Source organism: Canis lupus, chromosome 4 (assembly GCF_003254725.2).
Source record: "Canis lupus dingo isolate Sandy chromosome 4, ASM325472v2, whole genome shotgun sequence".
NCBI lineage: Eukaryota > Metazoa > Chordata > Mammalia > Carnivora > Canidae > Canis > Canis lupus.
In genome coordinates, this window is record NC_064246.1 from 23593066 (window position 1) to 23611654 (window position 18589).

The 18589-nt window shown below is 37.3% G+C and overlaps 1 protein-coding gene across 13 annotated transcripts in view; it reads right to left on the minus strand.

The window, feature by feature from the left end:
- The window catches only part of MICU1 (mitochondrial calcium uptake 1), a 248629-nt gene that overhangs the window by 219917 nt on the left and 10123 nt on the right, over nucleotides 1-18589 (minus strand). For 5 of the 13 annotated variants that reach the window (XM_025434860.3, XM_049109046.1, XM_025434852.3 and 2 more), the window contains exon 2: nucleotides 1731-1812. The exons of the other annotated variants lie outside the window; for them this stretch is intronic. The gene's annotated coding sequence lies outside the window, so the exon portion shown is untranslated. The remainder of the gene's footprint in view (nucleotides 1-1730; nucleotides 1813-18589) is intronic. 13 annotated transcript variants of the gene reach the window in all.

Here is an 18589-nt window from a genome sequence, read left to right on the forward strand (position 1 = left end):
GGGAGCCTGACATGTGACTCGATCCCAAGTCTCCAGGATCACACCCTGGACCAAAGGTGGCACTAAACCACTGAGTCACCCGGGGTGCCCTCTACAAATTTATTTTAGAGAGAGACAGCAATCATGCATGAGCACAGGAAGGGACAGGGGGAGAATCCCAAGCAGACTCTGCACTAGCACAGACCTCAATAGGGGCTCAATTTCATGTGCCTGAGATCATGACCTGAGCAGAAACCAAGAGCTAGACACTTACCCAAGCCACCCAGGTGCCCTTAAATGACATCTTTTAAAATACCTTCATAAGGCGTGCCTAGGTGGCTCAGTCAGCTAAACATCCACTTTCAGCTCAGGTCATGATGCCAGGGTCCTGAGACAGAGCACCATAATGGACTCCCTACTCAGTGGGGAGCCTGTTTCTCCCTCTCCCTCAGTTGCTCCCCTTGCTTTTGCACGCACGCGCACGCAGTCTCTCCCCTTCTCTCAAATTAATTTAATCAGATATATCCATAAGCCAAGAATAATCATTAGTATTTTCCTGATATGTATATAATTGCTACAAGAGAAAGTTAGTATACTAAAATCCTGATGGTAGTTATAAGGAAAGGCCAGGATTTGTCTCTGACCAGATTCAAACATTTTTAGGAAGCTCCTAAAAATGAAATATTAAAATAATACCATCTTAATATTTATTTGTAATTAGTCTAAAAAAACCATTTCAGAGCATTCTACCAAACTCAAGAAATGTAACCCTATTCCTTTCTTTTCTCCTTTTCTTTTCTCTCTTCTTCTCATATTCATCCCAGAAGCCTTTTAAAAGTCTTTCCAAAGAACTGTTAGCCTCACTGACAGTTCTCAACACTAATACAATCCTAAAAATTGAGTTTCCAGTTCCATCATCCATGGCCAGGTTTCTAAGAGCACAAAGGAAACATCAAATGCTCAGTCTTTATCCTTATACAGAGCTAGGCAAGCTGAAGTACATAAGTACACAGTAATCTAAATGGTGTGACAACAAAATTAGGCCTAGTTGCAAACCATTGTGCTAGATGATAGAAAAGGAAAAAAAAAACAAAAAACAAAAACAAAAAACGAGGAATCCTCCCTATATTCTTGGGATCACATTTCCTTTGGTCAAAAAAAAGAGTTCCCCTTTCTCAGACTTTAGGTGCCTATACTACCACTCTCTATAAATGAGTTTGCATTTCCTAGGATTTTCTATATTCATAAAGTGTACAAAAAGCCCAATTAAGGAATGAGCAGATGATCTGAACAGACACATCATCAAATAAGATACATAAATGGTAAATTAGCACTTGCAAAGATGATCAACATCATTAGCTATTAGAAAAATGATCATGGAAACCACAATGAGATACTACTATATACCCAACAGAATGGCTAAAAACAAAACAAAAAAACCACTAAAGCCAACAATATCTGACAATATCAAAGATACAAAGCAACTGTAACACTCATCCATGATTGGAGGAATGAAAGATGAAGCATTACTAGATACTCTAGAGATGAAAACTAAAGTTTGCACAAAAATCTGTACCTGAAATGTTCACAGTTTTATTCATAATTACCAAAATTGTAAATAACCTAAATGACTAAATAATAAAATTATAAAATAATCTAAATGACTTTCAAATGTTGCATGGATAAACAAACTCCAGTATATCCATATAATGGAAAACTACGCAGTAATCAATCAGGAGTAAATTACTTACATGCTGAAGAAGAATCTGAAAGGTATTACACTGATGATGAAAGAAGTCAGTTTCAAAAGGTTACATGCTTTTATATGATATTCTGGAAAAGTAAAAGAATAGTGATGGAGAACAGATCAGACTACCAGAAGTTACAGGTAGGTAGAAGATTTGATTACAACAGAACCACACATAAATTTTTAGGTGATAGCCTATATCCAGACAGATACTCTATATTGTGTGTGGGACAGTCACACAAATCTTTTTTTTTTAGATTAATTAATTTATTTATTCATGAGAGAGAGGCAGACACACAGGCAGAGGGAGAAGCAGGCTCCCTGTGGAGAGCCTGATGCAGGATGTGATCCTGGAACTCTGGGATCATGCCCTGAGCTGAAGGCAGACAACCACTGAGCCACCCAGGCATCCCAAGTCACACAAATCTATACATGTGCTAACACTCAAAGAAATACATAGCAAAGTATAAGTCAATCTTATTGTATATTCCATTTTTAAAATATTTTAAAATTCTATTTCATTTAATATTTCTATATCTATACTTAATATAGATAGTATTTTATTTTTCTCATCTCTGTCACGTTTTGCTTAAATTCAAATTTAAATAACGTAGTAAAGCAATTAATTTGCTTGCTAAGCTCTAGGCAGTTTAAAATAGTATAAAACTAATCCGTTTCTGGGGCTCCTGGGTGGCAAAGTTGATTAAGCATTTCACTCTTAATTTTGGCTCAGGTTGTAATCTCAGGGTCATGAGATGAAGCCCTGTGTCAGGCTTCTTGCTCAGTGCAGAGTTTGCTTAAGTTTCTTTCTCCCTCTCATTCTGCCCCCTCCCCACTAGTGCATGCACTCTCTCTTTAAAATAAATAAACCCTTAAAAATAGTAATAAACTATTTCTTTCACATACCTATTAAACCATTAAACGATCATTTTGTGTTTTGAGAGGTAGTTCTCTCAGAATATTTGTTTTTCCCCTAGTGACTGCTTTAAATTCTCTACTTCTACCCATTTCAGATGATGAAAATATATTTAGGAAATATTAAGTAGCTCTAAGAACACACTAGGTAAGGACGTCTGGGTCGCTCAGCAGTTGAGCGTCTGCCTTCGGCTCAGGTCATGATCCTGGAGTCCTGGCGTCGAGTCCTGCATTGGGCTCCTCGATGGGGAGCCTGCCTCTCCCTCTGCCTATGTCTCTGCCCCTCTCTCTCTCTCATGAATAAAAAAAAAAAGAACACACAAGGTAAAGACCAGAAAGGAACTCATATCTCAGTCAAAAGGCTTTTAAAAATTATTATAAATAATTATAAATAAAAGGTAGACGTCATTTAGAAAAAAATTATTCTCAGTCTTATAAATGGGATAACTTTTATATATTATCGTAAATTTGTTACTTTGAACTTGAATGCCTGTTCTACCTGCTAAAGCCAAAAAGCCATATCATTTATATGATATCAGCCATTAAAACAAAATATATAGTCTAGTCTACTAAGAAATAAACTAAGTACACACTTCACCACCACTTTAGACTTTTCCAACAGCAGGCCAATCTGATCTGAGGTAGGGAAAGCCATACTACAATGTAAGCCTCAGAGATTTGAAAACCCAAGACATATTCAACTCATAAACATTTCCTCGCATACTGGACGTAAGGCTTCTCTGGCTTTCTTTGTAACATCCAAAGCCTTTCATTAAGAGTAAAATCATTACTCTGTATATTATGATCTCTATTTAAATACTAAATATTCTTCTATCAAAAGAAATTATTTCAGAGGCAACTGGGTGGCTGAGTCAGTTAAGCAGCTGCCTTTGGCATAGGTCATGATCCCGGAGTCCTCTGCGGATGGAGTCCCCACTTGCCCTTAGCAGGGAGCCTGCTTCTCCCTCTCTCTCTGCCCCCCGCCCCCCACCTGTGCTCTCCCTCTCTCTAATAAATAAATGAAATCTATTAAAAAAGAAAATACTTCAAACTATTTAAGTCACAGTTTTCTAAGGGCAACCTGAGTGGCTCAGTTGGTTAAGAATCTACTTTCAGCCTGGGTTGTAATCCTGGAGTCCTAGGATCAAGCCCCACACTGGGCTCCCTGCTCGGTGAGTGCCTGCTTCTCCCTCTCCCTCTGCCTACTTGTTCGCTCTCTAGCTCTCTCTCTCTGTTTCAAATAAATAAATAAAAATCTTTTTAAAAATAAAGTCACAGTTTTCTAAACAATATTCTAATCTATAAACTTCTATCTCCACTGCTAACAGCCAAGTCTATACCACCATCCTATCATGCTTAGATTTCTGCAAGCATCTCCCAAGTGGACTCTTTGCTTTCATTTTGTACATTAGCCAGATGAATTTCTTTTTTCCAGAGCAATCTTTTAAAAATGCACATTAGAAATGTCCAAAATAGGGGCGCCTGGGTGGCTCAATTAAGCATCTGACTTGATTTGGGCTCAGACCACGATCTTAGGGTTGTGAAATCAAACCCCGCCCTGGGCTTTGCACTGGTATGAAGGAGGCTTAGGATGTTCTCTCCCTCTCCCTCTCTCCCTACCACTACCCTGCTCATGCTCGCTCTCTCTCAAAAAAAGAAAAGAAAAGGAAAAGAAAAAAGAAATGTCAGACAGAAAGTAGATTAGTAGGTGGGGAGGGGTGGTGTTAGGAGGAAATAGGGAGTAAGTGCTAAAGGCTAAGAGGTTCTTTCTGGGATATGAAAATTTTATTTTCATCAATTCTAAATTGATTCTGGTGATGGTCACACATATCTGTTAATATACTAAAAGTCACTAAGATGTATAGTTTAAATAGGTGACTTACATGGTCTGTGAGTTATATCTCAATAAATTTGTTATAAAAATGTAAATCAGAGCATTAATTTTCCTGATAAGTAATTAAATTGATATTAAAAATCACGATATTCTACTTTCCTAGCCTATGCTCTTTGTTGTCTGAAATATTTTCAACTCCACTTTAATTACTTTATCAACCATATGATATGAAGCTTCCTTATTCTCTTCATTTTTTAATAAAATTTCAAATATTAAAGGTAATAAAAATTCTGATTCTGAATTTAACAGATGACATTTAAGGTGTAATAAGCAAGACATGTAAATAGTTTCTTTCTTCCTTCTACCTTCAATTTGCTTGCCTAGTAACTTCAATAAGTGACCTCTGTTGTCACCTTAAAAGATATGTGAAAAAGCACTTGTCAGATTTCATTATACTCTCCAAATACTTTAATCTCTTAATTAAATCCCATCGAAATCCCTTTCTAGAAATCTGTACTTCTTGCTTTGTTATCTTTTAACAAGAAAAACAAAAAGAGCAAATGATAGAAATTCATCCATTACAAAAATAAACACCCCACATAAAAAAAAAATTAAGAATCAAAACACTAGGGACCCCTGGGTGGCTCAGTGGTTTGGTGCCTGCCTTTGGCCCAGGGCGCAATCCTGGAGCCCCGGGATCAAGTCCCACATCGGGCTCCCGGCATGGAGCCTGCTTCTCCCTCCTCCTGTGTCTCTGCCTCTCTCTCTCTCTCTCTCTCATAAATACATTAATAATAATAAAAAAAAGAATCAAAACACTAAAATGCTGGTGTTAACTGACAGATAATGGGGGAAAAAAAACTGAACAGGGGCAAAAAGATTTCCTTAAAGATTTCTTAAAGGAAGAAAACTAGGAAATGGGGGTATATGTGGTTTCTTCTTTAAAAAAAAAAAAAACTCTAGGGTGCCTGGGTGGCTCAGTCGGTTGGGCATCTGCCTTAAGCTTGGGTCATGATCCCAGGGTCCTGGTTTCGAGCCCCTCATCAGGCTCCCTACTGAACAAGGAGCCTCTGCCTCTGCCTGCTGCTCCCCCTGCTTGTGCTCTCTGACAAATGAATGAAATCTTTAAAAAAATTAAAAACTAAAAATAAAAAACTCAACTCTATCATTTAAAAGAAACACAAAATTCCATCCTAAAAGTTATATGGAATTGACACCTCACCAAAGAAGATATACGGATGGCAAATAAGCATATAGAAAGGGATAAGCATTCCAGGGATGCCTGAGTGGTTCAGTGGTTGAGCATCTGCCTCTGGCTCAGGGCATGATCCCGGGATCTAGTCCCACATCAGACTCTCTGCATGGAGCCTGCTTCTCCTCCCTCTTCCTATGTCTCTGCCTCTCTCTGTGTCTCTCTCATGAATAAATAAAAATCTGAAAGAAAGAAAGAAAGAAAGAAAGAAAGAAAGAAAGAAAGAAAGAAAGAAAGAAAGAAAGAAAGAAGAAAAGAAAAGAAAAGAAAAGAAAAGAAAAGAAAAGAAAAGAAAAGAAACGAAATGAAACGAAACTCCATGTCCTCAAGGAAATGTAAATCTAAATACTGAGATACCAATACCTAACAATTACAAGGACCAAAATGTGGAACACTGACAATATCAAATGCTGGGGAGGATATGGACCTATAGGAACCCTCATTCATTATTTATAGAAATTTATAAAGGTGAATGTAAGAACATGGAGGAGAGTCAGTAATGTATCCTCCAGACTGAGAAGACCCTTCAATACCAAAAAATGAAGCAAGTCACTACATACTGCTTACACAGCATTTTATTCAGAGTAACTTACATGACAGGGAGGATCAGGGGACAAACAATCCAGGCAGTAAGCAGGTATTCTTTACCACTATTTTCTGTTCCTATCTTCCCCCTCTATTTGGACCTTAATTCTCACCTTTTATGGAGCAAGGGGCATGGTGGCAAGGTCATAGAGTAGTTACCTAAAGTGACACCCTCTGTGTGCCAGAAGATCCCTACTAGTTAGCTAAAGTGGTGCTACAGTATGCCAGAGAGGCTCTCTACTAGTTAAAGGCACTAAAAAGAAATGAGCTATCAGTTCATGAGAAAACTTGGAGAAACCTTAAAAGCATGTTACTATGTGAAAGAAGCCAATCTGAAATGGCTACACGCTGTTGATTCCCACTATATGACATTCTAGAAGAGGCAAAACTGTAGGGACAATGGAAAGATCATAGGTTGACAAAGGCTGGGACAGGAGAAAGAATAAACAGGCAAAGCATAGAGGATTTTTAGGATGTAAAAATACTCTGTTATACCATAATAATGAACACATGTCATTATACATTTGTCCAAATCTATAAAATGTACAACACCAAGAGTGAACCATAATGTAAACTACGGACTTCGGTCAATTATGATGTATCAATAGGTTTGTCAACAGTAATAAATCTACCACTTTTGTGGGGGAAATTGATAATGGAGAAGGCCATGCCCATGTAGAGCAGAGGGTATATGGAAAAATCTCTGTACCTTCTCTTCAATTTTGCTGTGACTCTAAAATGGCACCTAGAAAAAAAAATCTTTAAAAATTCATCTGAAATCTCAAGGGACCCCAAATAGCCAAAAACATCTTGAGAAAGAAGAACAAAGTTGGGAGACTCCTACTTTCTGATTTCAAAACATAATGCAAAGCAACAGCAAGAAAAACACTGGACCTGGCATAAAGACAGATATATAATCCAATGGAATAAAATAAAAGCCTAGGAATAAACCACATATATGGTCAACTGATTTTCAGCAAGAGTGCCAAGTCCATTCAACATGAAAAGGACTTCTTTTCAACAAACACTGCTGGAGGGACCCCTGGGTGGCTCGGGGGGTCAATAGATGTTCAATATCATTAGTCACTGGGGAAAGGAAAATCAAAACAACGAGATACCACTTCACATCTATTAGAATGGCTATTGTCAAAAGTGAAAATGCATTTTTTAAGCTTCTAAGACTTTTAAGCTAGAACTCAATTAACCTATTGGCAAGACAACAACACATCACACAAATAATGTTTATCATATGTAGTTCTAAAGCTATTAAATATTAGTTTCTGTAACAGCTTAAAAGAATCACTTGAACAGAGTTCAAGGTCACAAAAAAAACTATCTTTAGTGTCCTGTAACACAAATTTATTAGACTTAAATAACATAACTACAGATTATCACTTTATAAAGTTTAAGGTTCAAAAGAATATTGTATAGAACAAGAAAAAAATGTATGAGTAAAAATATTTTTAAAACCATTAGGGGGATGCCTGGGTGTTCAGCAGTTGGGTGTCTGCCTTCAGCCCAGAGCATGATCCTGGAGTCCCAGGATCAAGTCCCACATCTAGCTTCCTGCATGGAGTCTGTTTCTCCCTCTGCCTGTGTCTCTGCCTCTCTCTCTCTCTCTCTCTGTCTCTCATGAATAAATAAATAAAATCTTAAAAAAAAAAAAAACAGTAGGGATATAGGGGTACGTGGGTGTCTCAGTGGTTGAGCATCTGCCTTCATTATTTATAGAAATTTATAAAGGTGAATGTTAGGTCATGATCCAGGAGTCCTAGGATCGAGTTCCACATCAGGCTCCCCGCAGGGAGCCTGCTTTTCCTTCTGCCTATGTCTCTGCTTCGCTGTGTGTGTCTCTCATGAATAAGTAATAAAATCTTTAAAAAAAGAAACAGTAGGGATATAAAATATTTTTATAAACATGATCAACAACTTAATGCCCATACCTGAACACTGAACAACTGCATATTATACATTCTTTCCCAATACACATAAAAATTATAGAAATTGGCCATATAAAATGGAATGAAATGACAGCTATATTTTACAATTAAAGTCAAGAGACAGTGAAAATGGGAAATTATAGATGAAAAAGATCAGCCAAATGTTGATAAATGGTGAAGCTAGGCAATGGGTACATGGGGGTTTTGTGTATGTACAACAGAATTCATAATTTTGTATATGTTTGAAATACTTCCTAATAAAAAGTATTTAAAACTTGACTATAGAGGTTCTGGTTCAGGTTAAGATGAAGTCAGCATACTTCTGGTCTCACACTGAATGCAACTAAAAGCCCTGGATGGAAAAAGACTCTGAAAAGTAATATGTTAGCAGGCAAAATGCAAAATGAAAGACATCTCAAGGTAGCACTAGAATAGCAGAGAGTTTCCCAATTTTTCCCCTGGTCCCTCCATACCAAAATTCAAAGTTTGTTTGACACCAGATGTGTGTACTGGATGCAAACAGATCTCCAACACCCATTTATTTCTGATTGATGAGTGGGAAAAAGGCTGCTATGAGTAAAAGAGAGTGGGAGAAATTCCCTGGATGTGTGTGTCTTTGCTCATTTTCTCCCACCCCAGAAAAAACAGACACCTATAGTAGTGCAGAATAACTTGCAGCTAGGAAGACATCTAAAAATCAGAAAAAAGAGAAAAATTCTGACAGAGGAACTCTTCTCCAAGAGCACTGAGGGATCTCGTTTGCTCATTTTTCTATCCTCTGGTCTCTGGATCCAGGAGGCTGATATAAGCCAAATTATGTGATAGAGTAGGCAGAGAAATTTTCAGGACTGAGTCAAAAGAAGAAGGATCATGTGGAGAAAAGAAATGTTGGGAATATCACATAGAAGGAAAGTTCAATAAAATGAAACCATAAGGTTCAGTATGATATCCTAAGCTCATATCCAGGGTACACAGGTATGGTACACACAGCAAAACAAAGGATATGTGAACTAAAATATGGGGTATATAGATCACTACCACTGGCTACTGTGTGGTACACACAATGGAAAAATCTGGATAGTAATGCAAAGTTATGAAAACCAAACTGATATTGGAACTACAACCCATAAAAGGTGGGTCAGAATTTATAGCCTAACTCTAACTAGGCCAACTGCCTGCTAAGGCAAAAAAAAAAAAAAAAATAGGAAAGAAAGGGCCGAACATTCTTCATAGGATTTAAATAAAATCTGTAGTGTCAAAGCATGATATTCTAGGAGAATTCTCTGCCTGCACACCTGCTCTAAAAGACTACAAAAAGTTCTTCAGATGGGAAAAAACAAATACTGGAAGGAAATCTGGAAATTCAGGAATGACAGAAGAGCAACAGAAACTGGCTTTTGTCATTTCTGAGAAGTTTACTGTAATTTCTATCTTTGTTCCTTTGTAGATAATATATGTCATTTTTCCTGAGTGCTTGTTACTTGGTGTGTGTTAGCCTGGTTATGGGTTCTCTGTTGTCCTGGGACAGCTACAATTTTCAGGAGAGACCTCTGGGTCTTGGGCATGGGGATTTCTTGGTGGCCCTATCTATTGTCAGATATAAACTTCTGATAATCTGGGCTCCAACAGTTTTCTGCCCCTCCCCAGGGGTGAGGGTTTATTTTTGTTTTTCTCCCCACTAGATACAAATGATTTTCACCTAAGGTAACAGGGTTTACTATCCTTCCCCAGGGCCTTAAGACTTTTGTCCTTTAGATCTGAAAGGAGGGATCCCTGGGTGGCGCAGCGGTTTAGTGCCTGCCTTTGGCCCAGGGCGCGATCCTGGAGACCCGGGATCGAATCCCACCATCCCATGTCCGACGGTGCGTGGAGCCTGCTTCTGTCTCTGCCTCTCTCTCTCTCTCTCTGTGTGACTATCATAAATAAATAAAAATTTAAAAAAAATAAAATATTTAGATCTGAAAGGAGCTTTTTGCTTTTCTCACTGTGGTGGATGCTTCCCTACTATAGGCTGAATCTTTGGGAAGCACTTTCGGTTTTCTGCTCTTTCCCCAATGTTATAGGAAAGCTTCTGGTTGAGATCTATTGAGAAAAGCCTGCAAGTGGGTGTGAACTCTCCTGTGTCTATGGTTTCTATAGATTCCACACTCTAGCACTATCTCAAACTTGGTCATTAGCAATGTATGAAAAATTCAAGCTGAATTTAGATAAATACCCCAGAGAAATGAAAACAGGTTCACACACAAAAAAACTATGAATTAATGTTCTTAACAGCTCTATTCATAAATAAATGAGCACATAAAAAGGTATTCAACATCATTAGCCATTAGCAATGCAAATTAAGACCACAATGAGATACCATTATATACTTATTTGGCTAAAAGAAAAATTACTGGGATCCCTGGGTGGCTCAGCGGGTTTAGCGCCTGCCTTTGGCCCAGGGCCCAATCCTGGAGTCCTGGGATCTGGAGTCCTGGGATAGAGTCCCACGTCGGGCTCCCGGCATGGAGCCTGCTTCTCCCTCCTCCTGTGTCTCTGCCCCCCTCCCCCCACCCCGTCTATCATAAATAAATAAATCTTAAAAAAAAATTACTGACAATACTACGTGCAGCAAGAATGCAAAACAAATGAAACTCTCTATACATTGCTGGTAGGAATGCAAAATGGTAAACACTCTGGAAAACAGTTTGACATTTTTTTCATAAAGTTTAACATATATTTACCATATGACCCAACAATTCTACTCCTAGGTATTTACCATAGAGAAATAAAAACTTGTGCTCACATAAAACCTGTATTTGAATGTGTACATTTTTTTAAATTGCCAAGATCTAGAAACAAATCCAGTATCTTTCATCAGTTGAATAAACAAACTGTGACATAAGCCTACAATGGAATATAACCATAATTAAAATGGAACGAACTCTTGGTACATGCAACAACTTGGATCAATCTCAAAGGCATTATACTGGAAGAAGCCAGTCTCAAAGATTACATACTTCATGATTCCATGTATATACATTTATAAAAAAGAAAAAACTACTAATAGAGAACTTTTAGTAAGTTTCTAAGAAACAGAGGTAGAGAAGGGTCTGACTAAAATAGGACAGCATGAGAGGGTTGAGAACTTTCCTGTATCCTATTGCAGTGGCAGTTAAATGAATCTATATTATTAAAATTTATATATTAAATTTCAAAGAACTGTACACCGAGAGAAAAAAACACTTGACTATATGATAATTTTAAAGCACTTTTAAAGATTTTATTTCTTTATTTGAGAGAGAGAGAGAGTAGGGGCAGAGGAAGAGGGACAAATAGATTCTTTGCTGAGCGCAGAGCCTGAGGCAGGGCTCCATCCCAAGACCCTGAGATCACAACCTGACTCTAAACCATGAGTTGGATGCCCAACAGACTATGCCACCCAGTTGCCTCTTAAACCAGCTTTAAAAACTTTATGATTCTATTTGCATGACATTTTTAAAAAGGCAAAACCCTAACAACAGGAAACAGATCAGTGGCTGCCAGGGATGGAAATGAGGGGAAAGGCTAATACAGAGGAGCATAAGGCAATTTCTAGGGGTGAAAGGAACTGACCTATATCTTGATTATTGTGCACATATGACTGCATTTATTGAAACTTCGAGTATACAGAAAAGGGTAAACTTTATTGTAAGTAAACTATACTTCAATAAATTTCAATATAATTGCTTTTATAAAATACTTGTGGAACACACTTTTTAAAAGTGGTCTTAATTTGCATTTTACCATTTGGTGGAGCACCTGGGTGGCTCGGTTGATTAAGTGACCAATTCTTGATTTTGGCTCAGGTCATCATCTTAAGGTCCTGAGACCAAGACCTGCCTGAGGCTCCATGCTCAGCAGGGAGTCTGCTTGAGATTCTCTTCCTCTCCCTCTGCCCCTCCCCCTGCTTGCCCACACACTGTCTTAAAAAAATACTTAGGGCAGGGAGCCTGGGTGGCTCAGTTGGTTAAGCATCTGCCTTCAGCCAGGTCATGATCCCAGGGTCCTGGGACTAAGTCTCACATGGAGTTCCCTGCTCAGACGGAGTCTGTTCCCCCACCACTTGTGCTCTCTCTCCCACTCCTTCATTCAAATAAATAAAATCTTTTTTAAAAAATTAAATTAAAATACAAAGAAAAAAAGCAAAAGTATAAAGTACCTAGGAATAAGTCTAATAAAAGACTTCATTGAAAGACCTCCTTAAAGAAGACCTAAATAAATGTAATACCATTTAATAAACTGAAAAACAAAATTTTGTAAAGATGGCAATTTTCCCCAAACTAAACTATACTAGCAATACAATCCCAATGGATTTTAGTGGACCTTGACAAAATGACCCTAAAATGAATATAGAAGTACAAAGGACCAAGAAAAGCTAAGACATGCTTGGGGTGGGGGGGTGGGGGGAACACAAGGTAGGTTGGTAATGCTCTAATATTAAAACTCACTACAAATCTTAGTATCTAAGACAATGTGATATTGCCACAGAGGTACAAATAGAACAACAGAAAAAAATTTAAAACCCTAAGACATAGCCACATAAATAGATACTGACAGAGATGGGATATCAAATTAGTAGGACAAGGAAGATTTCCCAATAAATGAGGCTGGAACATTGACCCAGGGCCAGGGCATAGGAAAAGAACTCAATGGATTCACAATACATAAATATCAGTTCTAAGTGGATTAAACAGTATAAAAGGAAAAATGTAAAGTTTCTAGCTAATGCTGTAAGAGAATATCTCAATGATATTACAGGAGGAAAAATACCAAAAAAAAAAAAAAAGACTGATAAAATATATTAAAAGCAACCATAAAAACAACATACAGGCATCATAAAAGATACTATAAAGAAAGGAAATGCAAGCTCATGCAGCCACTCTGGAAAACAGTATGGAGGTTCCTCAAAAAGTTGAAAATAGGGCAGCCCGGGTGGCTCAGCGGTTTAGGGCTGCCTTCAGCCCAGGGCCTGATCCTGGAGTCCCGGGATCGAGTCCCATGTCGGGCTCCCTGCATGGAGCCTGTTTCTCCCTCTGCCTGTGTCTCTGCCTCTCTCTGTGTGTGTCTCTCACAAATAAATAAATAAAATCTTAAAAAAAAAAAAAAAAAAAGTTGAAAATAGAGCTATCCTACAATCCAGCAATTGCACTACTAGGAATTTACCCCAAAGATACAAATGTAATGATCTGAAGGGGCACCTGCACCCTAATGTTTATAGCAGCAATGTCCACAATAGCCAAACTATGGAAGAGCACAGATGTCCATCAAAAGATGAATGGATAAAGTGGAGGTGGTATATACATACAATGAAATACTACTCAGCCAACAAAAAAATGAAATCTTGCCTTCTGCAAGGACATGGATGGAACCAGAGGGTATTATACTAAATGAAATAAGTCAATCAGAGAATATGATTTCACTCATATGTGGAATTTAAGAAACAGAAGATCATAGGGAAGGAAGGGAAAAATAAAAAATGAAATCAGAGAGGGAGACAAACCGTAAGAGACTTTTAATCATAGGAAATAAACTGAGAGTTGCTGGAGGTGAGGCAGGTAGGGGGATGGGGTAACAGAATGATGGACATTAAGAAGGGCACGTGATGCAATGAGCACTGGGTATTATATAAGACTGATGAATCACAGCCAAAAAAAATTTAATAAAATTTAAAAACAATATTAAAAACATCAAAAAAAAAATTAAAAACATCAAAAAACACTACAAAGTCCAAAGAGGGACAAAACAGTTGCTACCCATATAACCATCAAAGGACTAACAACCAAATTTTATTAATAGTTCCTAAAAAAAGAAAAAGAAAAAGAAAAATTGAGGGGCACCTGGGTGACTCAATAGGAAGAGCATGTGACTTTTGATCCAGAGGATCATTAGTACGAGCCCCACAATAAATATAGAGATTACTAAAAAATAAACTTAGAAGAAGAATGAAGATAGATAGGGAATCACAAAATTAATTTTAGGAAACTTTACATCCCTCCAAAAATGCTTTACAAGTAACAAATGATAAGTCTCACAAATATAATGTTGAGTGAAGAAGCAAATCATGAAGAATATATATATAGTTAGGTTTCATCTACATATGGCCCCAAAACACGAAAACAAGTAAGATGTTTAGTGATACATATAACCATGATTATCACCAAAATCATGGGTGGTAATTTGTCTCCTGAAGAGAAGAGGGCTGTGATTAGGAAAAGGCACATGGGGGCCTTCTCAAGTGATGGGAATGTTCTTTTTTGGCTTGGGTGATGTTTACCAACATGGGTCACTTTTATAATTATTCTTTCAAGTACACATATATGTTTCATGTAGTCCTCATATGTGCTATAACTATATATAATAAAACAATATATAAAATTTTAATGACAACCATTCAAAAAGCGATTAGGTTGAGTTAATCTAATCATACAAGGGATGCCTGGGTGGCTCAGTGGTTGAGTGCCTGCCTTTGGCCCAGGGCATGATCCTGGAGTTCCAGGATCGAGTCCCACATCGGGCTCCCTGCATGGAGCCTGCTTCTCTCTGTGTGTCTCTCATGAATAAATAAATAAAATCTTAAAAAAAAATCTAATCACACAACAGCATAAACCTAAATGGTCTATTGAAACCATGTTCCCATTTGCAATTTGCTAATAAGCTAATTCATTCATTGCTAAATCTGTTTGCTTTGTCCATAAAGGTTTAACAGGGGATTGTATTATAAAAGTACCAGTTGACTAAGCATAACTCTACAAAAGGCTGAGACTGACTGCAAGAAGAGCAAATTTTTTTAAGATTTTATTTATTTATTCATGAGACACACAGAGAGAAAGGCAGAGACATAGCCAGAGGGAGAAGCAGGCTCCCCACGGGAGTGGGGGACTCGATCCCAGGACCCCCAGATCATGACCTGAGCCAAAGGTAGACACTCAGCCACTGAGCCACCCAGGTGCCTCAGAGCAAATTTTTTTTAAAATAAGAATATAAAACTTTGATCAACAATAGCGTATTACAAGCACCACAGAACACAGTTAGGATACTTTACAGGCTTCCTTACTAAATTAAAGCTCCAAATCCTAAGTAATACAGAAATGATATGTGAAGACAGAACAAAGTAATCAATATTTAATAACCATGTCACCTTGCATTTGCAGAGAACTCTGTATTTTATAAGTGCTCCAATGAATACTCTCTCATATGCACTATATTTAATTTTCAGATATGGGAAATGGGGTACCAGGATTAAAATGGAACAATAATTCCATGTCAGAACTCATCTGTGGATCCATGACATGTTATTCAGAGTCCCATTCAACAGCAAAGGATTGATCAGTATTATGGACCAATGTGTAAGAATAATATATATTTCTGCAAAAGGAAGTCTCTTTCTACATAAATAACAATTTCAATGGATTTTTTTTTTCATCTTCACAGCAACTGACATCTTTATAGATAGTCCTTTTTAACAATCTATCTGTAGTTTTGGTCTCTCTAGAAATGAACCTGCTAGACTGACAGCAGTATCAGATATTTCAATGGATATTATCCTGCCTTTTTTACCTTTACTCCACTTCTATTTCCCCAGGTACTTCTTTATTTTCTTTTTTTTTTTAAGATTTTCCCTTGCTTAATCGAAGATGTTATTTTCAACTTTAAGACTTAATTAAAGTAAAATTAGATCATAAAGCTTAACTGAACATGTAGATAAGTTTGTATTGTTGTTGTGTATTTTGTTTTGTTCTCTTTTGTTTTTATGAGCTGAGGACCAGAAAGTTGTGTCAAGGTAATCTAGTTAATTCATTAATTCTAAATACTAGAACTTACTAACTGGACCTCTTACTGACCATTAATTTTGAAGCCAGTCAAATTTGTATTTGATTCCTGACTTGGCAACTTTGTGCTACCATAAAACAGGGATAATAACACTCACTGCAAATGACTATGAGGAGGATTAAACAAGAAAATGCTTATATAAAGTTCAGCACAGTGTCTAACACACAGTAAATTATGAATAAATATTTCTTTGGAAGGTAATAACAGGATGCTGCTGATAGTGGTAATTCAAATAAAAATTGTATTATGTAACATAAATTTCACTAAGACATATAAATACTTCACACCTAAATATCTTCCTTTCAATGCAAACCCTTAATTAAAATGCAAAGTAAAACTCTAGCCATAAGCCTTGCTATTCTAATCACGGAAATGAACAGAAAAAACATGTATTAGAGAAATAGGAATCTTTGTACACTGTTGATGGGAATGTAAAATGGTGCAACTGCTATGGAAAACAGTATGGTAGTTCCTCAAAAAATTAAACATAGAATTAACATATGATCCAGCAACTCTACTTTGGGGAATATATCCAAAAGAATTGAAAGCAGAGACTTTGAACACATATTTGTACACCCATACTAATAGCATTATTCACAATAACCAAAAAGTGGAAGCAATCCAAGTGTCCTTCAACAAAATATGGCTTATACCTACAATGGAATATTATTCAGCCATAAAAAGGTAGGAAATTCTGACAAACAATACAACACGGATGAATCTTGAGGACATTATGCTAAATAAGAAAAGTCAGTTTCAACAAAATAAACACTGTTGACTCCACTTACAGGAGGTACCTAGAGTAGTCAAAATCACAGAGGCTGGGGGGAAGTGATAATACAGAGTACTACTTAATATGTATTTAATATATGTTTGCAAGTTCTGGAGATGGATGTTGGTGATGCTATCATAAGAATCTGAATGTACTTAATATTACTGACTTATACACTTAAAAATGATTAAGATGGTTAATTTTATATTGTATGTATTTTACCACAATAAAAGCAATTTTTTAAATAAAGGAAGGAGGGACGCCTGGGTGGCTCAGCAATTGAGCGTCTGCCTTTGGCTCAGGGCATGATCCTGGAGTCCTGGGATTGAGTCCCACATCAGGCTCCCTGCATGGAGTGTGCATCTCCCTCTGCCTGTGTCTCTGTCTCTCTCATGAATAAATAAGTTAAATATTAAAAAAAAAAAAAAAGGAAGGAAATTCTGGGGCATCTGGGTGGATCAGTTGGTTAAATGTCTGCTTTTGGCTCAGGTTATGATCCCAGGGCCGTGGGATTAAGCTCCATATTGTGCTCTCTGCTCAGCAGGTAGCCTACTTCTCCCTTTCCCTCTGCTCCTAGCCCCACCCTGCTTGTGCTCTGTCTCTCAAATAAATAAAATCTTTAAAAAAAAAAAAAAAGGAAAGAAATTCTGATACATCCTACAAAATGGATAAATCTTTTTTTTAAGATTTTATTTATTTTTTCATGAGAGACACAGAGAGAGAGGCAGAGATATAGGAAGAAGGAAGTGAAGCAGGCTCCATGCAAAGACCCCAATGCAGAACTCCATCTGGGGACTCCAGGATCACACCCTGAGCCAAAGGCAGATGCTCAACTCCTGAGCCACCCAGGCATCCCCCAAATGGATGAATCTTAAAGACATTAAGTGAAATAAGCCAGTCACAAAAAAACAAATACAAGATTCCATTTATATGAAAAACCTACAGTAGTGAAATTCATAAAAATGGAAAATAGATTCATGATGTCAGTGGGGAGGAATAAAAGGAGAATATCATCTCATGGGTATAGTTTTCTGTTTAGAAAGAAGAAAAGGGTTTGGAAATGAATGGTGGTGACTGCTGTACAACAATGCAGATATACTTAATGCTTCCCAACAGTATACCTAAAAATGATTAAAATGGTACATTTTTTTAAACTGTGGTAAAATACACATAAAACTTAGCATCTTATCTACTTTTTAGTATACAATCCCATTACATTAAGTATATCCACCATATTCTGCAATCACAGCACAACCCTCATTTTCAAAGAACAGGACAACTATATTGCAGCATTTCTCAAATTCTAGATTTATCTAGTTGATTCCTCACAGTATGGCTTAAATGTTTCTCCAGTCCCTTCATTTCTTATAAATTCCAGTTATATCTAAAAGTGTGATTAGAAGGACACCTGGGTGGTTCAGTCAGTTAAGTATCTGATTCCTGGTTTCAGCTCAGGTCACGATCTCAGAGTCATGAAGTTGAGCCCCGTGTTGGGCTCTATACACAGTGGGGAGTCACTAGAAATTCTCTCTCCCTCTGCCCCTCCCTGTGCTTGCTCACTTGCTCACTCTCTCAAAAATTGGTAAATCTTTAAAAAAAAAAAAAAAAAAAAAAAAAAGGCATGATCAAAGTCAAATTAAGTACTTTTAACAAGAACTCTTCATAGATTATTTTGTATAACTTTGTGAGTTTTGGCATAAATTTTCTCCCCTAA